This window comes from Vanessa atalanta, chromosome 20 (genome assembly GCF_905147765.1).
Source record: "Vanessa atalanta chromosome 20, ilVanAtal1.2, whole genome shotgun sequence".
Classification (NCBI taxonomy): domain Eukaryota; kingdom Metazoa; phylum Arthropoda; class Insecta; order Lepidoptera; family Nymphalidae; genus Vanessa; species Vanessa atalanta.
Window position 1 is genome coordinate 8,013,108 of NC_061890.1, and position 12,786 is coordinate 8,025,893.

General features: G+C 31.0%; 1 protein-coding gene across 2 annotated transcripts in view; it reads left to right on the forward strand.

Moving 5' to 3' along the window:
* Nucleotides 1-3,469: 3,469 nt before the first annotated feature.
* Nucleotides 3,470-12,786, forward strand: part of LOC125071973 (zinc finger CCCH domain-containing protein 13) — an 80,306-nt gene continuing 70,989 nt past the window's right edge. For both annotated transcript variants that reach the window (XM_047682424.1, XM_047682425.1), the window contains exon 1: nucleotides 3,470-3,694. The gene's annotated coding sequence lies outside the window, so the exon portion shown is untranslated. The remainder of the gene's footprint in view (nucleotides 3,695-12,786) is intronic.

Consider the following 12,786-nt stretch of genomic DNA (forward strand, 5'->3'; position numbering starts at 1 on the left):
GTCATATGAGACAAAGGTGTATGTATTCCAGATATACAGATTATACACTAGCAAGACTATTTTTATTGTTATTAGATATAGTTTCAATATTATATTTGGGCCGTTATACTGAAAAATATCATGAAAGTTCGATAAGTTGTGAATTATCTGCTATATAATTTATATTTCTATACACTATTTTTTTATGATATCGGTAAACGGACGAGCAAGCGGGCCACCTGATGGTAAGTGGTCACCACCGCCCAAAGACAATGGTGTTGTAAGAAATATTAACCATTCCTTACATCACCAATGCACCACCAACCTTGAAAACTAAGATGTTATGTCCTTTGTGCCTGTAGTTACACTGACTCACTCGCCCTTCAAACTGGAACACAACAGTACTGAGTACTGCTGTTTAGCGGTAAAATATCTGATGAGTGGGTGGTACCTATCCAGATGGGCTTGCACAAAGCCCTACCACCAAGAATATGTTAATACCACACTATGTTACTTTATGTCATATTTAATATGAGGTAATAATAATATGTGGCTATAACTACAAAATCATAGTTATTTGAAATTATCGGTCGTTAAAATACCGGAGGAAGCATAAATATATATCCTCGATTGACAGGTCTTTCATCACACTTAGAATATAATGAATGAATTTATCGTCACTCGTCACCGACTCACTATAAGCCGCCCACGACTTTAATTGCCTTCGTAAAAAAAAAAAACTTTTGTTTCTTTTTATTTTCCCTCGCAATGTCGCGTGTTATACGTGTATGACGTTATTCTTTATTCAAATACATTCTAGCGGCTATTTATTCTATATATGTAGCAAAAACTTAACTAATTATTCAAATGTTAAATATCAAATTAAGTTAAAAAAAAGTAAAACTCGAATACCTACGTAAAGTACGTCTCGATTGGCTGATAAAGATGTAATCGCGTTGAAAAAAATAGTTGCTAACAGTTAGCCGCTAAGTAAACGCACACTAGTAAAATAATATGCAGCCACGTACACCAAGATAATAAAGTTGGTTCGTTAGTCCATCACTTGATATCAAATTCGATGCTTAGCGTATTATATAAAAAAAAAAAAACTTTAGTTTTTGGGTTAATATGACATCCACGTCATACGCAGGACTCATAAGACCGATGATAACGGCACCTCACTTGTCAAAATATCACTAGTCGCTTAAAGAAACTATACAAGAACGGATGAACATAAAATAGGTACATACATAAACCGCTAAAATCATAATCAACCTTGCCTCCGTATTAGAGTAAAAATAAAAGATGCGGTTTACATACATACATTAGCAGCCCGTAAATGTCCCACTGCTGGGATAAAGGCCTCCTCTCCCTTTGAGGAGAAGGTTTGGAGCATATTCCACCACGCTGCTCCAATGCGGGTTGGCGGAATACACATGTGGCAGAATTTCGTTGAAATTAGACACATGCAGGTTTCCTCACGATGTTTTCCTTCACCGCCGAGCACGAGATGAATTATAAACACAAATTAAGCACATGAAATTTCAGTGGTGCCTGCCTGGGCTTGAACCCGAAATCATCGGTTAAGATGCACGCGTTCTAACCACTGGGCCATCTCGGTTATTATCGTAAAATGTTCTCCTACACGGGATAAAATGTAATTATGTTTTTATAGATACGTCATTTTCGTTCATGAACATAAAAAAAATTGTACTCACAGAACTGCGTGTTACAAATAACATGCATATTTAATCTCGGAGCGTGCAGTTTCTCAATTTTCTATTGAAGTCGACAATCGAGACACGCGCAACTGTTTCGAAATAAATGGAAAACGAAAAATAGACATTTTTACTTTTAAGTAATAACCGATTATGACATTCAATTCGAACGCGATCGATTCGATTAGCGAGTCGATTGTTAATACGATTACATTCATTTGATATTTTATTTATTAATTGATATAAAATAACATTTTGAAGTAGATATCACGTTTTTTAAGGAAGAGGTTGGCGGACGAGAAAATGGACCCCCCATAGTAAGTGGTCACCAACACCCATAGACAATGGCGCTGTAAGAAATATTAACCATTCCTTACATCGCCAATGCGCCACCAAGCTTGGGAAATAAGATGCTATTCACCCTTCAAAACGGAACTCAACAATACTGAGTACTGCTGTTGAGCGGTAGAATATATGTTGGTGGTGAATATGCCAGGAAGTGAATGTTTTGTCTGTTAACACTTTTATTGGAGATATGTTTAGCTAGCCCGCGTGACCAAAATATTCTAATATAAAAAAAATTTCTCATATAAAAACATCCCATAATATTTAGTTGAATCTTAAAAAAAAATATCAGAATCCTATAATATTTATTTTAATCTTAAGTGATCTTTGTAAGACGACGACGTCCTAATCAGAAATCCGACACAATCTGGGACTTGCTTGAAGGCCTGAAGAAAAATTCCACTATATTTTAGTTTGATTCACAGTAGATAAGTTGACTTTATCTATAATAATATTATAAATGCAAAAGTAATTGCGTCTGTTTATCTGTCTGTTGCTCTTTCACGGCCAAACAACCGAATTTAATAAAATAATATTTGTATGAAACAAGCTTGAACTCCAAGGAAGTTTTAACTCTACTACAGTCTACAATTCAATATGTAAAATATCCAGTTCTAGTACATTATTATAAGTAGAAGGTAAGGTGTACTAAATACTTAGAACTACTTAGCGAATGAAGCCGAAAATCAATCAATCAAACATAAAGCTATTTTTAACAATAATTGTACCGGTAAAAGAAATTACGTGATGAAGACGTTTGATAATTGTAAGGCAGTGCCGGAGGTATTGTGTTATACGACAGCAGCAAAGGTAGAATGTGAAGGTGTGGATTATTTTTTGCAATCATCTATCATTGGCAAACAATTCTTGTAGAACTCATGAATGTGGAATATTTAGTTGGAGTGTTGTGTTTGTGTGCGTTTACCGAATATCGAGGCCGTACCACGGGATGTCGACGGGTATACGACGCCCGATGCTTCGTGATATTTTCAAGATTCTTCTGTTCTTGTTTTACTTTGCTTATGTTGTTTTGTTTGCTTTGGAACTTTGTTCCTTTTTTCATAGGCCTTTATTTACACAATATCGTAAGTTATTCTTAGGTTACTTAACCGCAACTTAGTCACTAGTTTTATTAATAATAACTAATCATGATTATCCAACCTGTTAAATATTTACAAATAAAAAAAAAAACTTAATATACTACAAGCGTATGCCTTCCTATTAATTTTAATAAAGTATTAGTAATAATTATACTAAACAAATCTTACAAAAATGTAAATAAATTGTTGAAAAATTATGTATTTTAAGCATTTTAAATTCTTAAACTATCAAAACTAATACTATCATACTACAATAAGTAAAGGTGAGCTCGGCGCGGGCGCAGCTAGTGACGTGTCTCTCACTTCTCTTCCTCCAGTGAACCGCCGACTGTCGCGAGAGATTGACGTGTTACTGCACCTTATTACGAATTACTAAATTGGTGTTCACTTACAAGTGTCTACAGCTATTAACTTCTTAAAACTAACTTTTCGCTTTCGAAAAGTTCGCTTTTGGTATCAAGGACAAGTGCTTCAAAGTTTAGATAAATAAAAGTGTTATTTGATATAATTTGTGATTTCCAGGATTGTTGCGTGCTTTTAACGGATCGATCGGTGAGTTGCGTTGTTTTCGAAACGGATTCCGTTCTTTATTCGGTTTGAGATTAAGTAATCACTTTTAATTGCGAAAAGCACCTGTAACCCGAAAAAAATAATAATGAGCACCGTTAGTAAGTTGAAATGTAACGTTTTCTTAACCGAAATATGCCTTATGGCATACAACGGAAGTTATTTCAATGGAATCTATATCTATTACCTGTTGGAAGAAAAAACTGACAATGATGAGTTTTTTGCGGGTATGTGAACAATATCGTTGGTAAAAACAGCTCGTATGACCTCTGGATAGAGTACATAATGTGTATTAAGAACGTGTTCCTATAGACGGTAATTATTTTCGAATGTTTGCTATGTAGATAATATTATGATATAATTTGTACTGAGAAACTTGTCCATGATGTAATAACGGTTAAGCTAGAGGTACTTTATTTCCATCTCAAAGATTCTGTACCGTAATCGTTATATACATATGTCAATATTGCTTAACAACTTTATTATCATATTTTTCTCGAGATATTATATGGACATTATGCACTCTCATATTGTAAGATTCTTCGCGTATACATTTAAGAGATAGTCTGTATGTGCCTTTCACATCTGAACATTAAATATCTAGTCTCAAACTGCGTTCGAACGTCAATTAATAGATGGTGTAGTTAACAAATAAAATTGTCTTCTTAAAAAATAGTTTAAAATATTTACTAATTATATTCTCATTTTAAATTTTTAATTAAATACACCCAATAGTCTAAAACTGTTTGAAAATTGGAATTATTCCATAGTACCATGAGTAAACTTAAATTATATTCATTCGATTTTTTTTTTATCAATAATCAGCCTAGCCTAGGTCTCGCCCATAAACCATATGTAAACATCACGGCACAAGAAAAATAATCCAAATAACAAATATATTACGCATTTATAAAATTATACGATTACCCTTTTTAATAAAATGTTCATTTTGTTCGATGTTTCCGATATCTTAAAAATGTTAACCTAGTTAACTACCTGTACAGTTAATTTAAATGTATTTCTACGAATTAAATATGAAACAAAAACAATGATAAGCGCGTTCTAGGACATTGCGGACATCCTACATGAATTTATAAGTAAAACGAATAAATTTTTAACTTTCTAATAAAACATAAAAAAAACGTATATTTAATATGGACAAATTAACTGTTATCGATATTAATTTACTTACTATAAACAGGTTTCTATTATAAATGAAGTTTTATGACCGTTTCAGATTTTACTTTTACGATAAGTTTTTTATCAAAATACCAGTCAAATCTCAATGCGATATAAATATATTCATAAACAAAATCACATCACTTTTTAAAGATAATCTTACTACCTATGTTCCTACATTTAGTTTATTTTAGCAATTTCGTCTAATTAGTTTCGACTTTCTATCTCAAATTATTAAATTAATTTGGTAAGCTTTAGTGTAGATTTCGTCTAATTTAAACATTGTTTAAAGACTTTAGGGTAATTAAATTATTAAAACGGACTCAGTTTAAAATATATTTGATGTTGCTATTTATTTTTATATAAAATATTTATATTTATATAAATATGTGATTAATGAAAAGAAGAATTTATTATTTAAATACTTTTTATAGTTGTACATACAACAGATATTTTAAAATGAAATACATTAAAAGTCATAAATAATGGTTTTTGATGTTGAACACGCTATTAATTTTCAAACGTCCTCATTTTTCTACTTTTAAAATTACTACGTATTCGAATTCTATGATAAATCAAATACGCATTATGTAATTACGCGTATTATTTTGTAGATAATTTTCTCAAAATAAGCGTGACCTGATTCTAAAAACAATTATAATCACGAGACCACAAAAGAAAATAAGCCATAATTTGAAGTTCCTAACATTGGACGCATTGCAAACGCGACGAAAATTAATAAATAATAATAAGTATTCATATAATAATAATTGTTATTAATAAACAAGTGTGTTAATTGGATACAATAACGATTGTTTTCAATTACAAAGAATTCAATCATCAATGTATCAAACTGTTTTCTTGTTTCCAAACAACAAAAAGTAATTCATTGGCATATTGATTAATAAGTATCAAAAATGTCAATAAAAACGATAAATATTTTCAAAATACTATACTACTTAAGTTAAATAATAAATTAATTCCACTAGATCTGTCGATTCTGTTGAAGGTTTTACTTCAAGTTTCTAGGCAAACACATAATATGTGTTACTGCAAATAATTCACACATCGGCTTTTCATTTAAGGTACGTTACTAGAGTAGGCCTTAAACTAGCATACTCATTATTAAATTGCTAAAATCAGTAAAGTTCTAAGGCTTTTTCAGCACTCGTATTTAACTTAGCTTCTTAGTATACATATAGTATGTGTTTGCGAAAAATGTTTATTTGAGAATAAGAGTAATACTAAATCGCTACAAACTAGTGTTATGTGCTAACTAGCACATGGTGCGACGCACGTGTATCTCAGGAGTATGCACAATTCGTATGCCTTTGAGGTCCGTAATTTTATTGGTATATATATGTCCATACACATAGAGCATGTCGTAGCTTAACACACAAACTAGTAGCAAATAAGCATGCTTGTTAAGAGCATGCTTATTTCAAGCCATTGGTGAATAATAACACGATTTCAGGTCAATAATTATATGCCTATTGTCAGCACCAAAGTGATAAGTCATTCCGTTTTCTTCGCCACGTGTATTGGAACTAAAACGTGCTTACATAGAATATTAAAGTGATAATTGAAGTATGCGGTTGTTACTTACGTACTTATTACAAAATATTAAAGAAATAGATAAACGATTAATAGTTATCAGGAGACGAGGTAAACAAGAAAGCTATAAATGTAACTGTTTAATATCCTTTAAGCGAGATGTTTCAAATGAATCGAAACATTTTTATACTATTTTAGAATTTAAGATACCTTAGATATGATCATCTAATACACAAATCAGTTTGAGTACTTTAGTAAAATAGAAAAATATATCTATAAATAGATAGATACACGATTTAGAAATATAACATTAATAAACAATACGCATTGTAAATAACGTAATACAAAAGACATCAACGAAATCGTTATCGAAATTAAGATAATATTTGTGATACAATTTGTAGTAGGATTTTGAAATTTTATTATCGATATCAGAAATATTGGGAATCCTTACTTTAATGTTTAAAGTCATGAAAAGTGTAAAAACAAACTCATTATTTTTTTTGTTTGTAATAGTCGCCTGAAACAAAATTGTGGTCCTTTCTATTAATAATACATTATTTAATAATCTCATGTCTTTATATCATATTTCAACTTTGCCTAAATCACGCGAAAATTTCCGCTGGCCAATGTTAACAGATATTATGAGCACTTAAATTTATATGTCAAACGAAATGAGCGCGTTAGTAATTTATTACAAGAGAAAGTTAATTATTTCCTTGAAGAACAAAGCTAATTTTTACATATTAACGTAATTCATTTATCAGGTTTAACCATGAAATAAGTTTCCTCATTTCAATTTCAATGAAGATTAATTGCAAGCGCAATTTGTTCGCTTGTTGAATCGCGACTGGAATGGCATGCGAAAGAAAGTGGCTTGCGGATTACGAAAAAATATATAATATATACAGTATTCGTATGCAAAGAAAAGTACCTACCTACATCATTTTATTTTGCAGATACTCATTACGATTGCAATATTGCCATAGCCTAATATAGCTCATTAAAAAAAAAAAAAGATATAAATACTTTTTGCACTGACAGATTTTAATTTTGTATTGGATATGTGGAATTGAAATCCTTTTCGACCTTTAGGATCGCACTTAAAGAATTTAATCAATGACCGTGAAATAACATTAACCTTCTTTTAATTTTAGTATAAAGTGTTTTTATTTACATAAATTCACGTCCGCATCTTTAAAAGAAACGTAATATTTTAATTATTCTTTAATTGGAAAATTGTGTGCATACATATATCGATTAACTGTGTCGTGGGACTAGTGGTTAGACTGTATGGGCTTAGATTCTGATTGTAGTAGGTTTAAATCTCGGATTATACAATTCGCATTTCCAGTCCTCAATTTGGCAGTTAGCAGTGTTAATTCGAGCTTTCAGAAAAGTAAAGCCGCTGGTCATGCACCTGAACCCAGATTGCTGATCCGTCTATGAGGATGATATACAAAGCACGCTCCTGTGTGTGCACTTACATTGGTGTATTATAACATACCTCTCTTGCTTGGGTAGTTCTATTAAAATATCGTAATAAATACTGAATATACCAAAAATAATCTATTTTATACAGTAATAGTGGGCGCCGGCGGTCACGCACGCGTCAAGTGTTAGCCATATAAAAGTAGCCAAGTCCTTCCGTGGAGTTCAAGCTTGCTTCATATCAAATTTCATCAAATTCGATTCATTAGTTTCAACAAACAGACAGACAGATAATCAGGTACTTTTACATTTATAATATTAGTATACATCGTTGTTAAATTCCATATTTCCATAAGACCGATTAAGGCGTCCACGCAATGACAGCTTCTACTTGTAACCATTATTCGGTAGCTAAGTCAGATTAAATTGCCAAGTAATTGTCAGTAGGTCGTTATAAAAAGGGAGTTGTTTTGCAACTGTCAATGGTTTATTTATTACACGCATCCAAGAAATCCTAGATGACAGCGACCACCCATGACAGTCCTCCCTTGCATATCTTTTTATTTTATCTGTGTAATATCAGTAATAAGACGGAGATAGACGAATATGAACCGTATTCCAATGTATTACAGTTTATTTTTAGTACCGGAAATGTAATGCTTTAAATGACATGAGGAAGGCTTCTATAAATAAAAACGTACGCCGCTTAAGACTTTTTGTATTTATATTATAATTAATGTAAATTTTATAAAATCGTGAGGTCGTACGTTAAAAGCTTATAAGATTAGAAAATTTATAAATGTGGCATTCTGAGTACATATCTATACTCCATTCCAACCATAAGAGAAGAAATTCTGATTAATCTATGATATTCACTATGGATTTGCGAAAAATTGCGTTTTGAACGTTGACGAAACTGTTATCGGAATTTTGGAAGTAAAATTAAAGTGGATATAAGTAGTATAGTGTTGTATTATAAATAAAGATATATTAATCATAAACTCTTAGTAGTGCACAATATAGCTCAGTCCCAAATCGCATGAAATACGTAAATCTAAGGCTTGTTTATCTTTTTTCCTACTTCGATTTGAATAGGTTATATGTTCATACTAATTTGTATTGTCACAAGAGTATTTGTAAGATGGGAACCGTTTTAATATTCGGTTGCAAGGTTTGAACAAAACATAACAGGTGAAGCTAAATAGAACTAAAAAAAAATATGACTGAGTTTTTTTTTTCGAATTCTCTTCCATGAAGTCTTTATATATTTTAAACTAAGTTAGTCTTTTCTAACTTTACAATTTATTTCTTTCATCAGAGCGGAACGCCTACAAATGTTGATATCTTAAAAATGCGTGATTATAATTTTATTTAATAATTAATTCTCAACTAGCTTTCTATATTTTTCGAAAGAACTAATTTAATTTAAAAATAATAGTTTTTATAGGATGTTTTTTTTTATAATAATTGCAGCCTTGAATTTAGGTTTATATGCAGGACAGTCCCACTCAATACGGGACGTATGGTCACGGTAATCTTGCCTCGGTTTCGTTATCAATTTTCAATGTACTTATCTGCGTTTCGTATTGTACTTTCTTGTTTCAAAGCATCATGGTCTTAGTGGCTTTTGTAGGTCATTCTCACCGCTTGTCACGACTGACATTATTTTATTTTGTAATATTATAAAATGAAACATTTGCATTAAGAGAATTATTATTTACTGGCGTTTTCCATTGAGATTCAAACGCAAATTTAAATATATAAGAAAGCAAAACGGTATATAGATAATTTAAGTATTTTTTTTGTTTTTTTTTTTTATCTACGTAATGCCCTAGAAGTACTGTGTTTATTAGAAAGATGTCTTAGCAATATAAAATAATTTTAATGCGTTTGTAGTAATATAAGAGAAGTAACAGCTATAAAAGTCCCACTGTTTCGCTAAACCCTAGTTTAGCTAAAATTTTGAGTTTCGCTACCATCCAGTTGTAGTTGGTTGATACCGTTGATGTGTCAGACACACACGTAGGCTTCTTGACCAAGTTTGAAAGCGTAAAATTAAAGTATAATTCACGTGTCACAGGGCATCTCGCCTTTATGTTCAACATCTATATATATTCTGCTATTAAAACCTAACAAGATTATTTATCAACGAATTATTAATGGTTCGTGTATTTAAAGCCGACAGTTTGGATTGTTTTCGCGCGCATCTAATGACAAAATCGTGTTCGATTTGTGATTAGACCTCTGTTAAACCTCTTTTATAATTAATTTATTAGTTATTTAACATACAGAATAACTTGTGCGCAGTGTTTTAATAAATGTTTTGATATATTTCATAGTCTTGAATAAAATTTTTAACATATGAGATTATATAGACTGCATTTTTAAACATTCTATCTGAAAATAAATAATTTTGATGAACAAATCTAGTCTCTGTAATGAATAAGTAACATAACTAATAAATTTATTGTTGTATGATAGTTTTTGTACGGTAATCAACAAATACAAGACGTTAATTAAATTATATAAAGTCGACTGTTTAATTAATTTGAAAAAAAAAGTAATTACTGAGTTTCTTGCTGGTTCGTCGCGGTAGAATCTACAATCCTAACCAAACGTAAACGTAAACGTAAAATATTGTAATGTTGAAGATTTATAAGTTTTTACAAAGGCCTACTCGAATAAAAAATATTTTGATTTAAGTCACACACTATTAACAGTATCGACGATTAAGGCCATGGTGACTTACAGCCGTGCCGTCAGCCTTCCTACGATATTTAAGAATGAAGATCACACAAAGGACGTTAACATATGACCTATTGCTTAGTTAAAAAATAAAAAAGAGGTTCCTATTTCAAAACGAAATTACATTACGTACACGTTTCTCATAAGGCAATAATTCTTCAGCGCTTTCTAGAACATAAATAAACCAATTCATACAAAACAATCTTAAGCAATCCACGTTGCTAGTGCTTTCGAAAGTTTCCGACGCGCCATAATTATTGACGTATCTTCGATTGGTCCCTCGATTTTATGTAACGTTTATTAACAGACCTCAAAGTAAAAGATACCGGTTAAAGGTCTCGAATAAATAACGTAACGCACTTAACACATTTAATATTCTCAACGGTAATGTTTGAAACTAGAAACTACATTCCGATCCGGTAGTTTAACATTTAATTTTATCTCCTAAAATGACGATTCAAAAATGCTTGTACTATTTGGATCAAGAAAAATATTGTTCTTTGAGAACAAGTTCAAGTCTAGATATGGCCGGTGCATTGTTGAAGACTGGGTTAATATTTAGGCAAGAACCATTTCAATTTAATTTTTGTTCTAAGACAACATTAATTTTTGTTTTTTATTTTCAAAAGTATCTCACAGTAAATAGTATCTCTATTTACTGTGAGATATTTTACCCAACAAAAAGTTTTGCATTAATTTTTTCTGGTAATAATCGTAATATACGTGCACTTTAATTTATTGTTATTATTATTTACAGAATATATAATATACTCAAAAAGGCTAAAGTGTTTTGGCGTATTTCAATATGGATTCAGTTTCAGTTATAAATTTTAATACATGAACTAATTTTCCGACCGAAGTCGGGAGTAAATCTGGCTCGGAATAAAGTTTAATAGTTAGGTGTGGACGCCGATGGGAAATCAAGTAGCTGAGGTGAGGTGATTGTTCGGTCACGCTAAATATAGAATTGCCATAGGGCCTCCGCACCATAGCGAGTACCCTCCATGCTACGTGAGGTTTAGATAGTCACTGATACTGGTATTAAGATACTAACAAGCTGTTTTGTATTTAAATTGTTTATAGGTTAGTTAAAGGAATTAATAATCTTGATATTTAGCCTATTATGGTATTTTGAATAATTTAGTGACCTAATACGGCAACGCGCTCTTATTTATATCTGCTACGATTTTCATTAGGTTAGTTGTGTTTACGATGTGAAACATCTATTGGCTACTTAAACTAGGATGCCGTACACTCTTATTCTAATTATTGGCATGTGTTATTCTCGGTGAAATCTACTTTCCGAACCATTTGTAGAATTCAACACTGAAAAATTACGAATTAAAAGTGTTTTAATGAGCCTATTTGAGTAAATAATATTTTCTTTTTTATTTTTGACTGTACACTTCATTGCTGTATTTGTAATTATAATAAGAAAGTAATATTTATATTTTAGTTAATATTTACGCATTGGTTATGTTTATTTAAATTAAATTTAAAATTTTCTACTACCGGGTGTTATGGGACGGCCACATTTTTGTAAAGAATTAATGTCCTCATATTATCCCTAACATTTCGTCATAAAAGGCGTCTGAAAGATGTAATCTTATGTGTTAGAATCGAACCTATGAATATCCCGTCGGTAAACAAAAGCAATGAGTAGATCATCGAGCTATTATTGCTTAGACTAAGTAAATTAAGCTTTCGTTGGCTTCTTATATTTAAAATAGATACAAGTCTATCTTCATTGTTTTATTTACATCTTTATGACTCAAGTGTGACCTATGTGAGATATTTCTAAAGAATTTGTGACCTTACTTTACGTTAAGTTTATTTATTCACTAGCTAACAGTTTTGCCGCTATCTACATTTAGTCGCTCATTTAAAATCAATACTAATAAACGGATATCAATTAATTCTGCAAACAGATGCATAAAATATGTATGCTATTAATTTAAGCAAACTCCTATAAAGTAACCATACTAAAATTGGTATAAACCTTAGTAATATAACCATCCAGAATTACAGTGTTAATGACGTAAGTATTAAGAATATTTTGACAGCTTATTTATTTTGTAGCAAAGTATCTATACTTATATTATAGAGATTCAATTTTTTTATTTGTATGTTGGTGGTAAATGCCGGTACTAACAAACCAATTAAAAAAA